Here is an 18,800-nt window from a genome sequence, read left to right as displayed (position 1 = left end):
CCCTTATTTTTTTTAATGGGTGTAATGGAGTGATATCGGTATACACCGGCGGGGCACCAGTGAAGAATAGGTGAGAATGAAGTAGGTCAGTTAGCCCACCGTGACGAATTCAACAAGAATGGTTTCCAGGGAGAACCACGTGACGGTCGACCTAATAGGGCATATTGCTACCAATGGAGTTGCCAAACTCCATTACTAACAATCCCTTTCCCCCCATCTACCCCTTATTGCGAATAAGCGTGGGGAGAACATGACGTTTCATTATTGTTTTGTTTACCATGTGTTCCTATTTTATCTTTGGAGCGTTAGCTTAAAGTTGTATAAATATTTAACAGCGTAACACATAAAACGCTGTTTTACGAGCGCGAATATTAATGTGCTCTGGATAATGACCGCGAAATTTGTTACTGTGGACCTAAACGGTTTGTCATCCAATATTGTTACTTCAATTAGATACAGTTGTTCCATCTTATATAACCATTCTGACGTTTGACAAGGTGTTAAACACAAGTTTTTATTGGCCTATATTCTTGTACGATAATAAAAATGGCAATAACATCAAAAGTTGACTTCCTTGAATTCTAATGCGTCTCGTCAGCTAAAGTTACCAACTAAAAGTATGGTCTTCATAACTCAGAATTTTAAAAGTAGAGAAATCTCTCGCAAAATATATGTCTAAGTATAAGTGTAAATAATATTTTAGTTGCGTAAAGTGTTGGATTATTGAAAAATGATATTAAGTTTAATTTTATAACAAATAGATTCCAATAAAAGGTTTCACTTAATATTAATAATATATATCAGCAATATAGCCAATAAAACAAGAAAGTAAGTTTCTACTATTGTTGACGTTTTATTTTAGAGATATACTATCGTATATAATACATAGTGAATGAGAATTGGTAATTACTTAAAATAACTTCACATATGTACGTCACTGACCGTCAAATAGTGATTGTGTACTTAAATTTAGGTACTTTTTTAAAAATTGTGCTCTTGATCTATGACAAAGATATAGCTATACTAGCAGTATTATTAAGCGGCGTGAAGCTTGCATTCAACTATGAAGGTCGCGCCAATCACAATGTGCAAATGACGTGTGACATTATGCCTCACAATATCACACTCGAACTATCTCCAAGCAACATTGTTAGATGCAATTTTTATTGTTCCCCGAGTTTCAAATGTTTTTCTCCAAATTAATTTTTATAGTATTTTCCTTTCATTTTACTCAATCATAAACATTTGTACCTACATTTTACCAAGTAACCACTGTTACAAACAATTAAAACAAAAACCGCTCTACGCTAACCTATTATGTCACATTACTATATTCAATGACATTCGTACACTAATACATAAGTCTCAAATACTATTAATACACAAATGCGAAAGTTTCAAACATAGATGGATAATTGAATGGATGTTTATTATTCTTTCACACAAAAACTACTGAACGGATTTGAATGAAATTTAATATACAGGTAGATATCGTAACTTAGCAAATAGTATTTCTGACTCACGCGTACAAAGCCGCGAGATGTAGCTAGCAAATAAATATACAAAGCATATTGTCCCATACCATGGGGGGAAAGGGATTGTTAGTAATGGAGACTAAGAATCCCATTGTTAGTAATGGAGACTAAGAATCCCATTGCTAGTAATATACAACCAGGTCGACCTCCTCGCGGTTCCCCCTGGAAACTATCATGGTTAATTCCTGATGAATTAATCATGGTGGGCTAACTGGCCTGTTTTCATTCTCATCTATCACCCTTCACTGGTGCTCCGCAAGCGTATACCGTTAGCGCAGGCGGGGTTACCACTACATTTTCATCCAATAAAAAAAAATATGCCATACCAATCCTGTACTTCAAAATTTTTCAAAGATAAAGAATACCTAATATTTGAAATAAATACCTAACCTAGCAACGCTGTCACCGCGCTACAATGCATCGCATTATCCAACGTAGGACGTAAGGTCACTCTCGTATTTATCTCGTATGACGAATCGTTTGTAAGCATAGCAATCCACATATCCGCAAACACGGTTACGCCTGTGACCTCATAAACCCTGACTTTTCATAATAAATTTGATAAAGCCTCTTGATTTGTACCAGTCCTTGTTGCATTGCGGAATATTAATTTGCCATTTCGACTTTTCCTTTTCCGGTGTTTTGAGTAAATTCTAAATGCACCAGAGTACAAAAGCTTATGTTTGTTTTGTTTATGATTTTGTTTTTTTTTTTATTAGTACCTCAGCTTCAACCCCAGTGTTAGATATGTATATTAATATTTTTGTATATGTATATTCAATAGCATATCAAGCCTTTAAAATTTTCCACTGATGAATAAATAACCGTCGCCTATAGACGTGAGGGTATCAACATAACAGAGTATACTTGACTATGATACCCCCATGCGTTGCTATTCCTGAAGACTCAGGTGTTCTTCCTCCGTACTCTGTAATTTCACTGCCATATCCCATCCTTCAAATAAATAAATATATTATTATTATTTCAAACCGAAACACAGCCATGTAAACACGATTGTTTTACGGAATATCAGATGCCCAAACAAACGATTTTTGTTCTCCCTCTGGTATAATATAGTATGGGTTTAAAGTCGTCTAACTAGATCTTATTATGGTTCTACTATCATGCTGCTATTTACTACCATAACAATAAGTTCCGAAAATAAAGACTGTACAATAAAACACATTTATAACTAAATTGGGCCCACAAACAATGTAGTTTATTCGTCATAATTTCAAATATAAACAGGTCAAACGAACGAAATTATACCACTTTGAGAACTTTTTCTTTTCTTATTAATTATAATGTCAAGTTCATCTTGTTTAAAATTCTAAAATCTCGGACAAATTGCCATATGTTTCTGTTATCAGGGTATTGTAATTATTATATCAATGCATGATTTTGCTAGTCTCAAATGATAATTTTCTCATTTTAGTTAACTTGTTTATTCGTCGTTTATGTTATCAGTAAACAGTATAATATCAAATAACATAGCAACCTATTTGATAGAATATTTTTTAAATATTAGAGGAGCTCCTCTATACATTTAAATGTACGTGTTCATGAAATAAAAACATAATGCCATATTTTTTTTTCCTCCAAGATATCACATGAGGCAAACATGAAACAAAACATCAGTAAGAAAAGTAAAAAAATCATTCCTCTCATTCGGCCTCATTCGAACGGTCATAGTAAACTAATTTTAGTAATAGGTCATAGTAATAATCTTCTCATATAAGAAAATTTAAACCTGCTTAATAATGAATAGTTATAGATAAAATTATTACAGCAGCCATACTTTCATGAGTGTGTTTCAGTATGAAGGGTGCGATATAATAGTGAAATTACAAGGTACGGAGACTTAACACTAAAATTCTCAAGAATGACGACGCCGCATAGTACATGAGTATCATTGGGCATCATAGTGTCTTTTGTGATGTCTAAAGTTCTATTTATGTTGACAGTTACCACTTTTCATCAGGTGAGCTGTCAACTCGTTTGCCATTCTAAATGTCATCAAAAAAAACGATTAATTTTAAACATAAATCAAACATAGTAGTTGAGTTCTAACTTTCTATCAATAAAAGTTGTCATTTTGAACTCTCACAGCGTATTTTAATATTTGTAAAAATAGTCTACATTAAATCCTTTATGTCAACGCGTGTTTCACATACAAACACTATTGACCTGGAAGTGATACGCTATCACAACACTAAACTACAACATAAACCTGTGCTTGTTTGAACATCGTATTTGCTTTGTTGTTATGTTAAAACGATTGCCATTCGTCACACGCGTGATCAGCATCCAGCCAGCTACGATGTGAGAAACCTTTAATTGCATTCGGTTTGTGATTGTACGAGATACCTACGCTACTTATATTGGGACACATTTGGAACACATGCTTGTGTGAACTTTGTTCAGAAATATTAATAGGAATGTATTAATGTACGAAAATAAAACAGACAGTACATATCGGAAGGGAATAAAATAATATTATTATGGTGAGGCTGTTATCCATATTGACCCCGAAGCATCCAAACAGTAATAAAATATATAAATCGATGATGGATATAAGGTTTTATATGATACAGTATCTTTAATATGTCTACTATCATAAAACAGTTTATATATATATATTCGATATTTTTTTTCTTTTCGAAAATTTCCACCCATATATATGTATAAACTATTAATATTCAGTTGTTAAGCATAGATATATAAGTTGGTGTATTGCAATTTTGGTGAAGAGATTCGATATAAGGCTTTACTTCAAATTTTCCCTTTACACTGGTGTATTGCTTACTGCTGTATTGCTTATTTACAAAATCCAAAGTATGAAATGAAGTGGCAATGAACTGTGTTCTAAATAATATTTATTGATTGTTTGTTTACTGATAATAAGATTGGCAAACTGTTATAGATAAAGCATAGAGTCTAATAAAATCCTAAAAACATGATTAACTATACATAATTTTTTTTTTTAATAATTGATGGGCGCCACTTTTCTGAATTGAAAAATGTGACTATAATATTTTAGTGTGTGTATCCACGCATATACAGACAATTCGTTAAATAAAAACGTTGAAAGAATTTAGAAGCGTTCTCATGTTGTTGGTAATAACAGTAATCATGTAGTTGTTGATAATCTACAATTGTATTCTTCCTCAGTCACCACTCAAATTATAACATGTATGAGACAATTTCAAAACGTAAATCATAAATCATTAATGACTTTAAGTAACCAAACAAGTTCGCGTTTTATTCACTACCTACCCCACAAGAATGATTAACTTTATATTCTTACAACTTTGTTAATTATCTAACACAATACTTTGACACTGTTATATAAACTACACAGTTACTTCAGTATTTGACATAAGTTAATAAATAAACAAAAACACCCAACTATTTGCGAAGAAAATTAAATTTTATGCTCAGCCATAAAAAAATCCGTTTACAACAATAAATATTACGCCTATTTCATATTATAATTACTCACACATGTTTAGAAGTATACAAAAAAAGAAACACTTGGTACCTATAACGAGGCACTTTATTTATTCAGCGGTACATATTGAAATTTTATTTTAGTCCTATTTAATTATTACATACCTTCACGCTTATATAAATTAGAACTAAACGTACAATATGTGTTTAGTTTGTTTTTTAAACGCCATTAAAAATATTATCAACATTATTATAAACTATAAATATTAGATTTATCACGAAGGACATCAACAGGGCTAGGCGGTTTTGCCGAGACCTTACCTATCTTATCACTCCGCAACTTCCACTCCTTGAGTCAATACAAAATATTTACAAGTTAATGTTATTAAATAAACAAACACTGTCGTTAACGTGGGATGGAACGCGAACACGTGTTGATAAGACGCGCAGATACTGTACCTATACGATACTTTCAGTGACCTTCATTTGTTATATACTGAAACTCGATTAACCTACTATTCGATGTCAATATCGATCCAAAATATAGTACAGAACATCTATTTAAAAAAATATACAATAATTATGTTGCCATTTTGTCTATTAATTGTACCATTGTAATCAAACATTGTTGGTTTACGTTATATATTATATATATATATATATATTTGATATATATATATATATATATATATATATATATATATATATATATATATATATATATATATTTGTATTTATATCTGAAAGTAAGTAAAATGTGTTCTTATAGTTTAGTAGCTATATCTCACGGCATTATTGCCTCGTTAATTAGGTAATACGAGTAGAGTAGAAAAACGACAGAAATAATGTCACAACTTTCGTATTAATAGGAAATAGAATACTATCAAAAAAACATCTCAAAAATACATTTGAGTAATATTATTTAGTACAGGTATTTTTATAGACAAGACTTTTTAACATAACTTTTAATATATTATCTACATAAATATCTAATAAAATGTTATAATTATAAAGTTTTTATAGCAGAACAGCAATCAATGTTCCGTTTGCTTCACATAAGCCAGTGTCCGATAGTTTTCGCGAGTTCATAACGATCAAGGTCGTTTCATCTGGCATCGCTATTTTTATATACCTAGTGCGTGTGTGATTTGAACGCCAAACATTATCGCGCATAACGCGTGAATATGTTATTTCAGAATATGTTTTTTTAGAAAACCATCAGTATCCAGGTTGAAATGTAAATCTATTAACACACTTACAGTGTTCTAACACCGGATCTATAATATTTTTGTCAAAGAAATACTAGACGAAAACAATACAATACAACATTTTGAGACTTCGATACCGCGCCTCTGTCAGCGTTTGTGTGTTTTCAAACCCATATTTTTTGGAGGAAAGGGATCAGTTTCACTAGCAGAGCTCTCACTCTGTAAAGGATTGTTGGCAATCGAGACGCCATATCCCGATAGCAGAGCAAAAAATAACGTCGACCCTGTTGTCGGGCCCCAGTAATGACGAGATGTTTTAATCACAGCAACAACAGCGTAGTATTTCTTCCACGTATTTTTTATCACTCAATTCTTTATATTCACTACGTCCCGTGTGAAACTAGTGTCCCACTGGCGCTCCTTTATTTTGCTTTGCATCAGGATTTACCTATAGACTTTTATAAAGCCTAGGTGCTACCCGATTGCCCGTATGAGGAAGCTTCAAGTTGCTCAGCGAGCTATGGAGAGGTTCTTTCTCTCGGAGTTTCTTTGCTTGATAGAATCCGAAATGAGGATATCCGCAAAAAAACAAAATGACCGACATAATCTGAAGGATAAGCAAGCCGACGTAGCAATGAGCTGATACACATATCTTGAAGAACCGACAACCGATGCGGAAGAAAGGTTCTTAAATGGCAGCCCCGTACAGGCAAACGCAGTGTAGGACGATTCCCACTAGATGGAGCGACGACCTAAAAAGCATTGAAGGGAATCAATGGATGTAGATGGCTCGGAACCGTTCCTTATGTCAGTCTATGAGGAAGGTCTATACTCAATGAGGGATATTTAACAGCTGATATGGTTATAATGATGATATAAAGCATAATATGTGGTTTGTTTAAATGCGCAAACCTCATCACGTTATCACTACGGATGAAGCCGTGGAGTACAGCTAGCAAATTATAAAATACTTAAATACTTTGTGAATTTTACAGAAGTCTACCATTAAATGCAGCTAAACAAATTAAAAGATTAAAATGGAGCTAAAAATAAAATATCGATTTTTGTACAAGAGTGAAGAACATACGGTGACATCATCGGTTTTGTAATTGATCACCCATAACACAATACACTTAAATACATATAAAATATTCTACAAAGTCAACCATCATCGCTACGCGGCCATTAAATTCGTAACATTATGGGGAATCAAATGATTCATGTACTTTTTATAATCTGTTTTTTATACTTGACACATTTACTAAACAATCTTAGCATCTCTTTTTATCGTATTAACAATGTATAAAATAAATAAATAGATTTTTTTTATACAACTTAGAATGGCAAACAAGCTGACGGCCCACCTGATGGAAAGTGGTAACCGTCGCCTATAGACATGAGCAGTACCGTAAACAGAGTATACTGTTTCACCCATGATACCCCCCATGCGTTGCCATTCCTGAGAACTCAGGTGTTATTCCTCAGTACCCAGTAAATTCTCGCCATATCCCACCCTTCAAACCGAAACACAGATATAATAAAAAAAGTTATTTAAAAAAACACGATATTTTTGCTAATTTATGAACCAATTTCTTTTATAGTGACCTAATAAATTACATTATTATTACATATTAATCAACAGCTAAAAGGTCATTATTTAATTATTTGTTCTTTATTGTACCAGTTAAAGAATAATACAAAAAAATTACACTTATAAAGTGTAACAACCTTTGAGGAGAGGTGAAAATGTATTTTTTTATTATTTATATAGATATTTATTTACTACACATGTGTTTATTATTCAACAATATTACACGAGGTACTGGACATTTGAATCCCTTCTGCCTTCACTATAACGACAGCGTAGTAAACAACATCGTACGACGGAAATGGTGTTGCATTTCTTTGATTACCATGCAATATTTGGTTGTAAATATTATGGCATGTGTCTCTGATATTATTACCGGAACCTACACTTGACAAACAATACAACGTTCTTTCAACGACATTTTAAATGAACTGAATTAAAAACGTGTAACCTTATTTAATGTAATCAACATCACAAAGTTTCCATTTGTTTGCCCTATTTTATAGGTACATGCTTTTTTTTTAATGAATGGTAATGAAATGGTAACCTCGCCGCTCGGTATATGCTGACGAGGTACCAGTGAAAGATGATGAAAACAGGCCAATTCGATGTGAATTAACCAGAATGGTTTCTAGGGGTAACCGTGTGGTGATTGACTTAATATATAGCTAGTAATGGGATTGTTAGACTCCATTACTATTAATTCCTTCCCCACCACAATACACATGTTAGTCTGGTCATGAAAAAACCCCTAAAATTCCATACTACAAAGTGCACGTCTAGAGACAAAAATATTTTTGATAAAGGAGTTTAACAGCCCCAGGATATCAGGATGACCTCCGCATGGCATCCTCTGGTAATCATTGTAATCAATTCCTAATAAATTCGTCACGATGATCCAACTAACTTGCCTTCATCCTCACTTATCATTATTCACTGATACCGCGCCAGTGTATACCGATAACGCGGACAGTGTGACCATTGAATTTTCATCGCATAATAACGCAAATACACGACTTACCCTTAGGGAAATTTTGTTCGCGGAAATATGTAATGATCACGGATAATAATTAGGCACTGTGTGCACAATATACCAACAACTACTTCCGTACTCCGTCCAAAAAGTATTGAAATATTAAAGTATTCTAAATCCTTTACTGTTCAGGCAGTTCGTCTATGGAACTCACTACCTACCTCTTATTCGGTGCGCTCAAACTCTTACTAGCTTCAAAACCTCTGTTAAATCCTATTACCTCTCACTTTAGTACTACTTTCCTGTGTTCTCTCTTCGTTTTCCTTCATCATTTTCTTTTTTCTGTTGTATGTGTGCTGTTAAGTATGTGTATGTTATGTATATATGTAATTGTGTATATATTATATATGTATGTGTATGTATGTATGTATGTGTATGTATGTATGTATGTATATATGTTTGTACATGATATTATTTAATATTTAATTAATACTATATAGATATGATTAATATTTATATAATAGTGCGCCACCTACCCTTTGTCTTTTTCTCAATGTCCTCTACCCAAAGGTTGTCTGGAAGAGATTGCTTAGAGATAAGGCCGCCTTTTGTATAACTTCTCATTAATATTTACTATATTTGTTTTTTTTTTTTTTACTTGGTGCAATAAAGTGTAAAATAAAATAAATAAATAAGTGTATCAAAATTGACCTGACCTTAAACACAAGACCCTATATAGCTAAGCCAACGTGCCTTACAAAGTACTTCATAATATAAAGATATTATACAAAATTTTGTATGTTATCGTTTTGAAACAAAATCCGCACGCCAGTTTGTTGATAAAATATAAGGAACGTGTTGCTAGATTGACTTGAGAATTGTTCATAATTATTTTCCAAATAACAAGAATTTCCACTTTGGATTGAATTACAAAAACATCTTGTTGCAAATTTAACATTTCAGAGAACTGAAAAAACAATATTACTTACGATCACGTTCAGTTGTAACAAAATTGCCAATTTATATAACCATATTATTACAGTAGAAAATCATTTAGCTAAATATAATTTATTTTGAAATCAAACAACATCAAATATCTTGATTGATTTTCAAATGTTTGAACGAAGAACGAAACACAAAAAATAATTTATAATTTTTTTCAAATTTTACAATTGATACAGCATTGATCAGAGAAGGTATAGGTATACATGAAAACAAGTATTCTTATATATTATTTAAGCTATATTATATAAAGCTATATATTTTTTTTTTATAATAGCTCGACATGTGATTGTTCAACAAATTTTCATAGATTATGATTCCGTGCACAATCCACGAAAAGAATCAACCTGTGAGGTACTGAACCTAACTTACCGCTCGACCCTGCTATATCCACTTACTAGCTACTTATTCACGTGTCTTTTGAAGATTTATATAAAAAACAAAATACTAAAACTCTTTCTTTATATAAATCTTCAAAAGACTATTCCGTTTATGTCAAATAATTCATAAAAACTAACAATCACATACGCAAGGTTTGACTCGAATGTATTTAATAATAGTTACCAAAGAAGGTTAACAATACTCCATGATTTGACAGTGACATTCCTTTCTTTTTTATTGTTGACAAGTGTTTAACATTTTTTGATGTATTTTTTTATATAACATTTCGAATTTTAATGACTCATTTAACATTTATTTTTTTTAAGTTTTAATATTTGCAAGCCTAATTATGGTGAAATATGTGGACTTATACTTATTGTAACATCTATACACTTACCATGTTTCTTGTAAATAAATAGATAAATAAAAGAAGGGTAATAAATAGATCTAAAGTGAATATAGAGTTGGCGCCTTATTCAGATCTATTCCGAAGAGAGCGTCGCCCGTACTTGGTCGCCATATTAATATCGAATATGTAAATCAAGTTATTCCGCATACCTATATGTTATCGTTCTGATACAAATGTGAAAGTTCATGGAGAAGTTTCGATATTTGTTACTCAATTGCTAACAATTGAAGACTAGAATGTAGTTCACATAAGTTATATATATATATATATATATATATATATATATATATATATATATATATATATATATATATATATATATATATATATATATATATATATATATATATATATATATATATATATATATATATATATATATATATATATTTATATCCTAATTTATACGAATAAATTAAAGCAAAAATTTATCACAAAATAATTGGCTAATCATATGCCATGTGGTATTACGCGGGATTGCAATCATGTGCGTATTTATTTAATTTATCTATAATGTCAAATATGACATAACAACAAGATAAGATAATACTATCATGATAAACATTTTCAAAACTAAACTGCTCCAAATTTTTACGTCAATTTATTGTGAACATCATCCTATTTACAAACAAATTATACAGGTACCCAAATATTTAATGAAATGACTTTCTATTGTCCTACATTTTTGTAGTGAAAATCAGCTTCTATAAAGGCCAAAGCTATAGTTGTTAATTTTTCGTGGTTATATTATATCATGTACAATGGTAAATGGCCAACTGATGAATTTATTTATTTAAATATTTATACACAGTGTAATTGTACATATATTTGACGAACTTAATAACGGTTGCTATTCTTAACTGATTTACTTTTTAAATATTAATATTTTGCCTGAATATTTGTTATTTTATAAGCAATTACGCAAAAGAATACTGCTATATTTTTGTGGCATATTACACCACGTCATCGTCGATTCAGAAACGATTTTTTATTAGGAAGTTGCCGGTTTTTTACAAAGCAAAATCTCAATTTATTAAAATCGGTCAAGAGAATCATGAGATACAGAGCTAATATGTTTTTGTTAAATTAATATTCTTTAAAAATCCTTTTAATGAAACTTAATAATTTTATAATAATATTGCTAGGATTTCGATAACCACACGAACGAAGTTGGTAGCACGGCTAGTATAAAAAAACAATAGAAATTCGTTCTATCCATAAATTTAAAGGTTCACTTAATTATACTGTACGCATTAAATCATATATACTCGTATGTATCACGTACACGTACCTCAAAGATTCTACGCAACAAATGACTACCACGCATTTCCGAAATTAAGTGTTGGTCCCATAAAAAGGGATGGGACACGTGTAAGAAAGAGAAGGACGCAAAACAAATTTGACCCTGAACTGAGCGTACACGTGCCGGAGACCGGGCAGGATCAATAACTCTGATCCTCTGGGACGAAGGACTCTCTGTTTTGGGAATGGCGTAGTAGATATTTTGTAAAATGAACGCGTAAATATGCCTTTTGAATAAAATTAAATATTATAAAATGCAATCATGCTGTTTATTATTAAAGTACGTACATATTTTACTCGATAAAAATTCGTTTTCAACATTCTATTAACACAGCAAAAATATTAAAGCGGCATTCAATTGTTGTGAGGGTGTCGCCCTTTCAAGTTTCTAGGTCGCCTTCGTTGTGAATCAAGGGCTCTGACGTGTTTTATCGAACGATGGCTTTGCGTGCCCTCCAAGTTACGATAAAAGTGATAATAATTTTTAAATGATCCAATCTGACAATTCAGGTGTTTAGGATGGAAACTAGACTGAAATCAAGCATTATTGAAGTAAACTGTTATCGCTATTAAACTTTATTGTTTGTTATGTATGGATTTGAATATAATATGGTTTTTGACCCTAAATTACACTCAATAGAAACTAGATTCGAGCTTCGATTGGAGTTTATATATAAAAGTTATGTTAAAAAATTATTAGAGAATTATTAAAAATAACATCAAGTATGGATTTTTTTTAAATGAAGGATTTTACTATCAATTAAGTGTTTTTGTATCATCTAGGCCAGTCCTTTAGTATTAGTATAGTAGAAGCTTCAGATTCATATAAATTGTGCTACATTTACATACATTGTATATCAGGGGTGGCCAACCGGTCGATCCCCCAGTTACATATTAAAAAAATATAGTACGTCTTTCAGTTGTCCAGCATTCTAAAACTATGCCTTAATAGTTTAGACTCTAAACTATTTAGGCATAATTTTAGTTTACAGAGAAAGGTCCATATGCATAGCATTCTAAACACAATATTGAATTTGTCACAATTGAGTTCGCCGTTTTTGCGGACCGTAACCTACTTCTTAATAATAATATTCATAAAAAAATTAATCGGTCTCGTTCCATTCCGCGTAAGCCGCTTGTATTGTGGTGTTTGGAGTACATATACATTGACACATGCCGCTATAAACATTGGCGGCACGTGTATGGCACGAATAACAAGACTCAAGGTCAATAAGGAACGGAACTACTTCTTGGATGTTCGGTAGGAACTTACAAATTTCTCGTTTCTTTTTTTTACTTTCCATTTTCAAAACTTTCCACTTATTCATAATTCGAATTATAATAAAGAATATTATATTTAAAATGATACTTTATACGTTAACATTTCTTCTTAATATTCATTCAATGTAATGTTTGTTGCTATGGACATATTCTTATTATAAATATGAAAATGAAAATGTTTATTTGTTAGAAATTGGTAACAAGTTAACCAATCTATATTAAATTTGACATATATAGTATTTAGCAAGAAGGCATTTTAAATCAAGAAGTGTTATTTTGTAATATTCTTTCTTAAAACTAACTGTACTTATAAAAAAATGAAAAGATGTATGATTGAATTAAAAAAGGAAAAACTGTACACCGATACCAAACAATGAGCCAAATCCAATACAAGTATGTAGTAATTTAATAAAGTACATAAGTATTATTTTCTTCGCGTGTAACGAAGAAAAAAAATAATTACGAAGCCCACAATTCTGTTCACGTAGAAACCTATTACAAGTATCATTACGCCTCATGCATGGTATACGAACTGACAAACAAAACAAACGTTGAATAACAATTGATGTACGTAATTGATTAACCAGCGAGTCAACTATAAATAGATGTTGTGAATAGGCGAATAAATGACACGCTTTTTAGTTGACATCAAAAAAGGTATTTTAGGGTTCCGTACCAAAAAGCTACAAAGAAGTCCCTATAGTGCAACTATTCGTCCATCACAGCATTATATGTCGACAACTACTAATGCTATCAATTTGAAATTTGGAACACACTTTTTGCAAAGGAAATAATTGTTAAAAAAAAATATTTCATTTGCTAGGGCATTGAAAAGGGATGCTCAAAATTTTAAAATGGACTTGCTAGTGTATACAGTGTAACTACACGTATTTTCTCATTCAAACATTTTTAATTAAAAAGAATGTTAAGATAGTCTCACACATACCATGTTTGTAAAATGCTAAATCGTTTCTTTTTTTTCTAAAATAAGTAAATACTTATTACTATTTTCATTAAATTTAAAATAAATTAGCAAACAATAACATACTATCAAATTAAACAAAACTAATAAATTATCCATCTATTACTATTGTAAAACGGTGATTCAATTATTTATGAGTACACGCATTCTGTTTTGTGGGCTGATAAAAAAGTATAATTACTAAAACAAATATTATTAAATTATGTATAAGACCAATAAAAACACAGTACTCTAATACATATAATTATGAATTAGACTATATGGTGTTGGTGATTATCCTATTTGTTAGTAGTTTTTATCCAAGACTTCATTTGCGTGCCCACAATTTATAGATTTACTGAGATAAACAAGATCATTTTGCTACGCTAATTAAAAAACACGCCTGTACTACCAAAAACAAACTATTTAAAAATATAAGATGTAAGGGTTCAAACGATTCCTCATACATCCAAATCTGTACAGACATTTAGAAGTTATATTTAGAAGTTAGAATAAAAAATTCACTTACATACACGAACCCTGAAAATCTTACACTCCTGTTTTGAGCAGTTGCATAGAAATGGCCTATGTCCTTCTATTTGCCCATCCCAAATACATATTTAATGACAATTGCAAAAGTAACAAATTCACTTTCACATTTTTAATATTAGTAAAGATTTGTTATACCTGCGACTTTGCACGCATGTCAACTTAATTCCTAAAAATACAATAAGATAATTCAATAGAAATGCCATACCATCCAGGGACTTTTTTTTTTATATAACTACTCAAGTAACGAAGTATTCATTCTACTCAAAACCACGGCCCCTCATTTCCTCAAGCTGTTTGTCTTGATTCGCTCGACTGATTTAAATAAAATACACCAATTTTAAAGTTAAGCTAATACATACTACATTATATAGGTACCTAGATTGAAATTCGATTTGCAAATTTCTTGTATTTTACTTGAATATTTTTGCAAAAACAATTCATTTAATAAAGATTTTTACAATTTGTGCATTACTTTTTAAGAAATTATACGAGTATACGCTAATTCTCAGATCCGTTTATTCTCGTATAGTTTTATTGAAAATTAAAGATTAACAGAACATAATTGGTCCCTAATGTAAGTGACAATTTATACCTATAGTACAACAATAATAATAATACTCATTCTGTTCAAATCAGCAGTTTTTATTTAGATTGGAATGTTGCCAACTTGACAATATGCTCAACAAAACCACATAGCAGAGTTACCAACTAGGACACTGCCTATATTTAGGAACAAATATCTATATGGCACACTTATTTTTTTTAGTAAATTTTATTAAAATTTACAGGTATATTTTTTTAAAAATATACTTAATATATTATACTTCCTGTATAAATATACTTCTGATCCTGTAAGAATTCGAGAATACAGTAAAATAAATATAGAATAAATTCACAATAACAATAATATTTTTTTAAGTTAAATTTCTGGTATATTGTAATGAAAGAATTTACATTTTAAATTCAGGAATTTTCCAAATAGATAAACAAGTTATAGTGACAACCTGATAGCATCTGTAGACGTAATTCGTTAACATTACGTGTTCCGTTTACCATACACCTACGAGTATTAACCGAGTAACCAAAATGTGGTAGAAACGCGACACAATACATATCTTTGCTTTCCAAGAATTTGGTATGAAATTCCAAGGTAGAGTGCTTTGTGCAAACATTTTGTGAGACTCACTGGGATTGCTGGATAGGTGTATACCTACCACCGTAACCTATTTCTACTGTGTAACAACAAAGAGTTGTCATGTTTTAACGACATTTTGCACATCAAAAAGCTATTGTATTTAATGATATAATATCGTATTTCTCAGGAATGGAAACATGGGGTGCGTCATGGTAAAATGTAAGAAGTGATGATAACCAATTTCTATAGCCTTATTTAACATTTGATAGTTGAACAATTCTCAACCTTTTCAGAATTGACGAAGATACTTTATGACAAACACAATACATAATAAAATACAAAGAATTGGAAATCTCCATTCTTAAAACGCTTTAAAAAACACAAATCTTCTTTAATGACAATTTTTATTATTATTATATAGACAATGTAGTTTCTAATGTTTCTCGAGTTAGACATGAATAACCTCACATGTAATATTGATCTTTGAACTCACTATATATAGAAGGGGTCTTGCCCCGCAAAAATATATTTCGGATAAGATTATTAAATTTAGATACAAGTATACATGAATCAGCCAATTACTGTGACACATAAACGATTATCATCGAAGGCGAGCAAACGAAGAACAATACACCAATTGAGAGGTGAAAGCCTGGCATGAGTCCATCTGGCGCCAGACAACGACCCGTGATTTTCCGCTTTCTATGTCCAACCTTCCCATTTAACACCAACGAAACAAATAGTGCAGTTTTATAGGCATCTTGGCTATTGATCAAGCTACAAATGTGATTGGTAACGCTCGTTAAAGGCGCCTGGAGACCGACTCGACTATTTAGATTGCGAAATGTCGAGTAATGCGTGAACTACGCGCGGTCAGCACCAGTGATGTTGTTGTGTAACTTTAAAAGCATACATCATCGGTAGAGTAAGCAAAATTATTGACATAGTGAAGGCATGTAATGCGAATTTAATATAATTAATACGTTGTTTACAATTCTCGTTTATCGTATTAAATATCGTACGTAATTTACTATTAAAATACAAGTTCACGAGTTCACGAAAACGTTGTCCCAATTCTGAGCTGCATAACAAGCGAGGCAATTTTACTACAACGTCATTAAATATTAGTTATTCAATACAAATTTTGTGTGACTCTTTACTATTAACCTACGAATGTGATAATTATCACAAGATGGATTTAAAATGAATCCATGGATTTAAAAGTCATTATACAGAATATGCCTTTACCCCTCTTCTTCGATATTGATTAATGACAATTTTCGATGCCAGTTTTTGTGGGAAAACCCCCGACTTTAAAAATAACTAAACTAGAATGAGACTCACGGGAGTAAGCAATAACGAAATCAAAATTGGTGAAGATATGGCATGGCATACAGACAGAAAATAAACTCAAATTAAAAACCTCATTATTTTTAAATCGATATAAAATCGAGCGAATATGCTACACCCTGATAGCTAAATAAATCAACGTCTAAACTAAAATCGCTGTTTATTTTTTTTTTTATTTACGTCCATTGAGAAAAATAGGAAATAGTGTACCAAAATTAAACATGAGTTTCTAATGGCTACTTTAGTGTGGAAGTAAGGTGACACGTGGCGATTATGCAAGTATATTTGAGTGCGAGTATGTGTGGCGCTTGATGACGTGTTTACTACGTCGTATCTATATATTTAACAATACAGAGTATTTATATTATTTAAGACGCCATATATATTTATAAAATAGTATATGTTAGTGAAGTTCTAATAGTGCGTAAGACATTTTATCGAGTTCGTTTTTGCTCTCCTGTGAAGAGCCAAATTTGGACTTACGCACTGTTAGAACTTCACTGAAGATATGTTCCCACTGTTACAATAACGGAGCAACTTATAAAGAAGTAAAACAATGTATGACAACTTCCGTTTTATAACAAATTACATTTACTAAATCAAAATTGATGATAATAGGAATTAATAAAAAAAATTTAATACTTTATATAAATAATAAAAAAATGTTTGTAAGTGTATTTTTTACACAGAATCTCAAAATTGTTACACAGGTACTAAATTAAAATGGACCGAATTTAAAACAAAAATTATAAATAAATTACTGATTACTTCAGTAAACAAAGGAAAAAAAAATTAATAGATATATTCAGAAATAAAAAAAATAAAAATCATATAGCAACCGATCCAATAAGTGAACACTGGGATGATATGGGTTAAAGAGAAAACACGACACCACGCGTACAAAACCACGGACATTAGCTTATAGAAAATATTTGCCAAGCGTGTCATCTTTCGTATTCAGTAATTATACTTGTGTACTAATTATGACCCGTAACCCACGTAAATAAAAATAAGTCATCTATAAAAGAAAATATATTCACGTTTATGGGGTAGTCATAGATATTAGAAGTCTGTCAGCGTTGTTGTAACCAATACAAAGTAGTAGTTACAACATATACTGTCGTTATTTACTTGGTACGGAACTAGTTACGTAAGCGAAATCAATTTCTTTTTTATAAAATGATAAGCATTCATTATTGTCAGGTTAAAAATACAATGTTGCCAGCAACAAAATAAAACATTAACCCTAATTCAAAACTAAGAAATAAGTACCAACGTAGAGTTTATAACTCTTCAATATTTAGATCAGTCACGACTTGTCTGAATAGACGCCAAGCTGTCTATTAATATTTCCATTCCAATAAATAAAGAACATTAAAATACCTGCCAATAAACACCAATGGAATAATACAAAATCGTACTTAGTAAACAACATAAAATCGTCTGTTTATTTTTGCAAGTGTTCCCTTTTTTTTATATTTGTTTATTCATGTTAGGGTAGGTCATTTAACATATTACGTTGTTTTAATATAAATTAAAATAACTCAATACTCATTAAAGTTTTGCGTACATTTATTTTTATACATTGTAGCAAAGATACTTTGGCAGTCTACGCAAATTCCTTTCATCCTATTTTCTTTGAACGATATAAAGAAAATAAAGGAATTTCGTAA

The 18,800-nt window shown here is 31.0% G+C and overlaps 1 protein-coding gene across 1 annotated transcript in view; it reads right to left on the bottom strand.

The window, feature by feature from the left end:
• The window catches only part of LOC113512141 (uncharacterized), a 95,791-nt gene that overhangs the window by 39,612 nt on the left and 37,379 nt on the right, over nt 1–18,800 (bottom strand). The window lies entirely within an intron of this gene.

This window comes from Galleria mellonella, unplaced genomic scaffold (assembly GCF_026898425.1).
Source record: "Galleria mellonella isolate WM207_F2 unplaced genomic scaffold, CSIRO_AGI_GalMel_v1 utg184, whole genome shotgun sequence".
In the NCBI taxonomy this organism is placed as follows: domain Eukaryota; kingdom Metazoa; phylum Arthropoda; class Insecta; order Lepidoptera; family Pyralidae; genus Galleria; species Galleria mellonella.
This window is presented reverse-complemented; position numbering and strand designations above follow the sequence as displayed.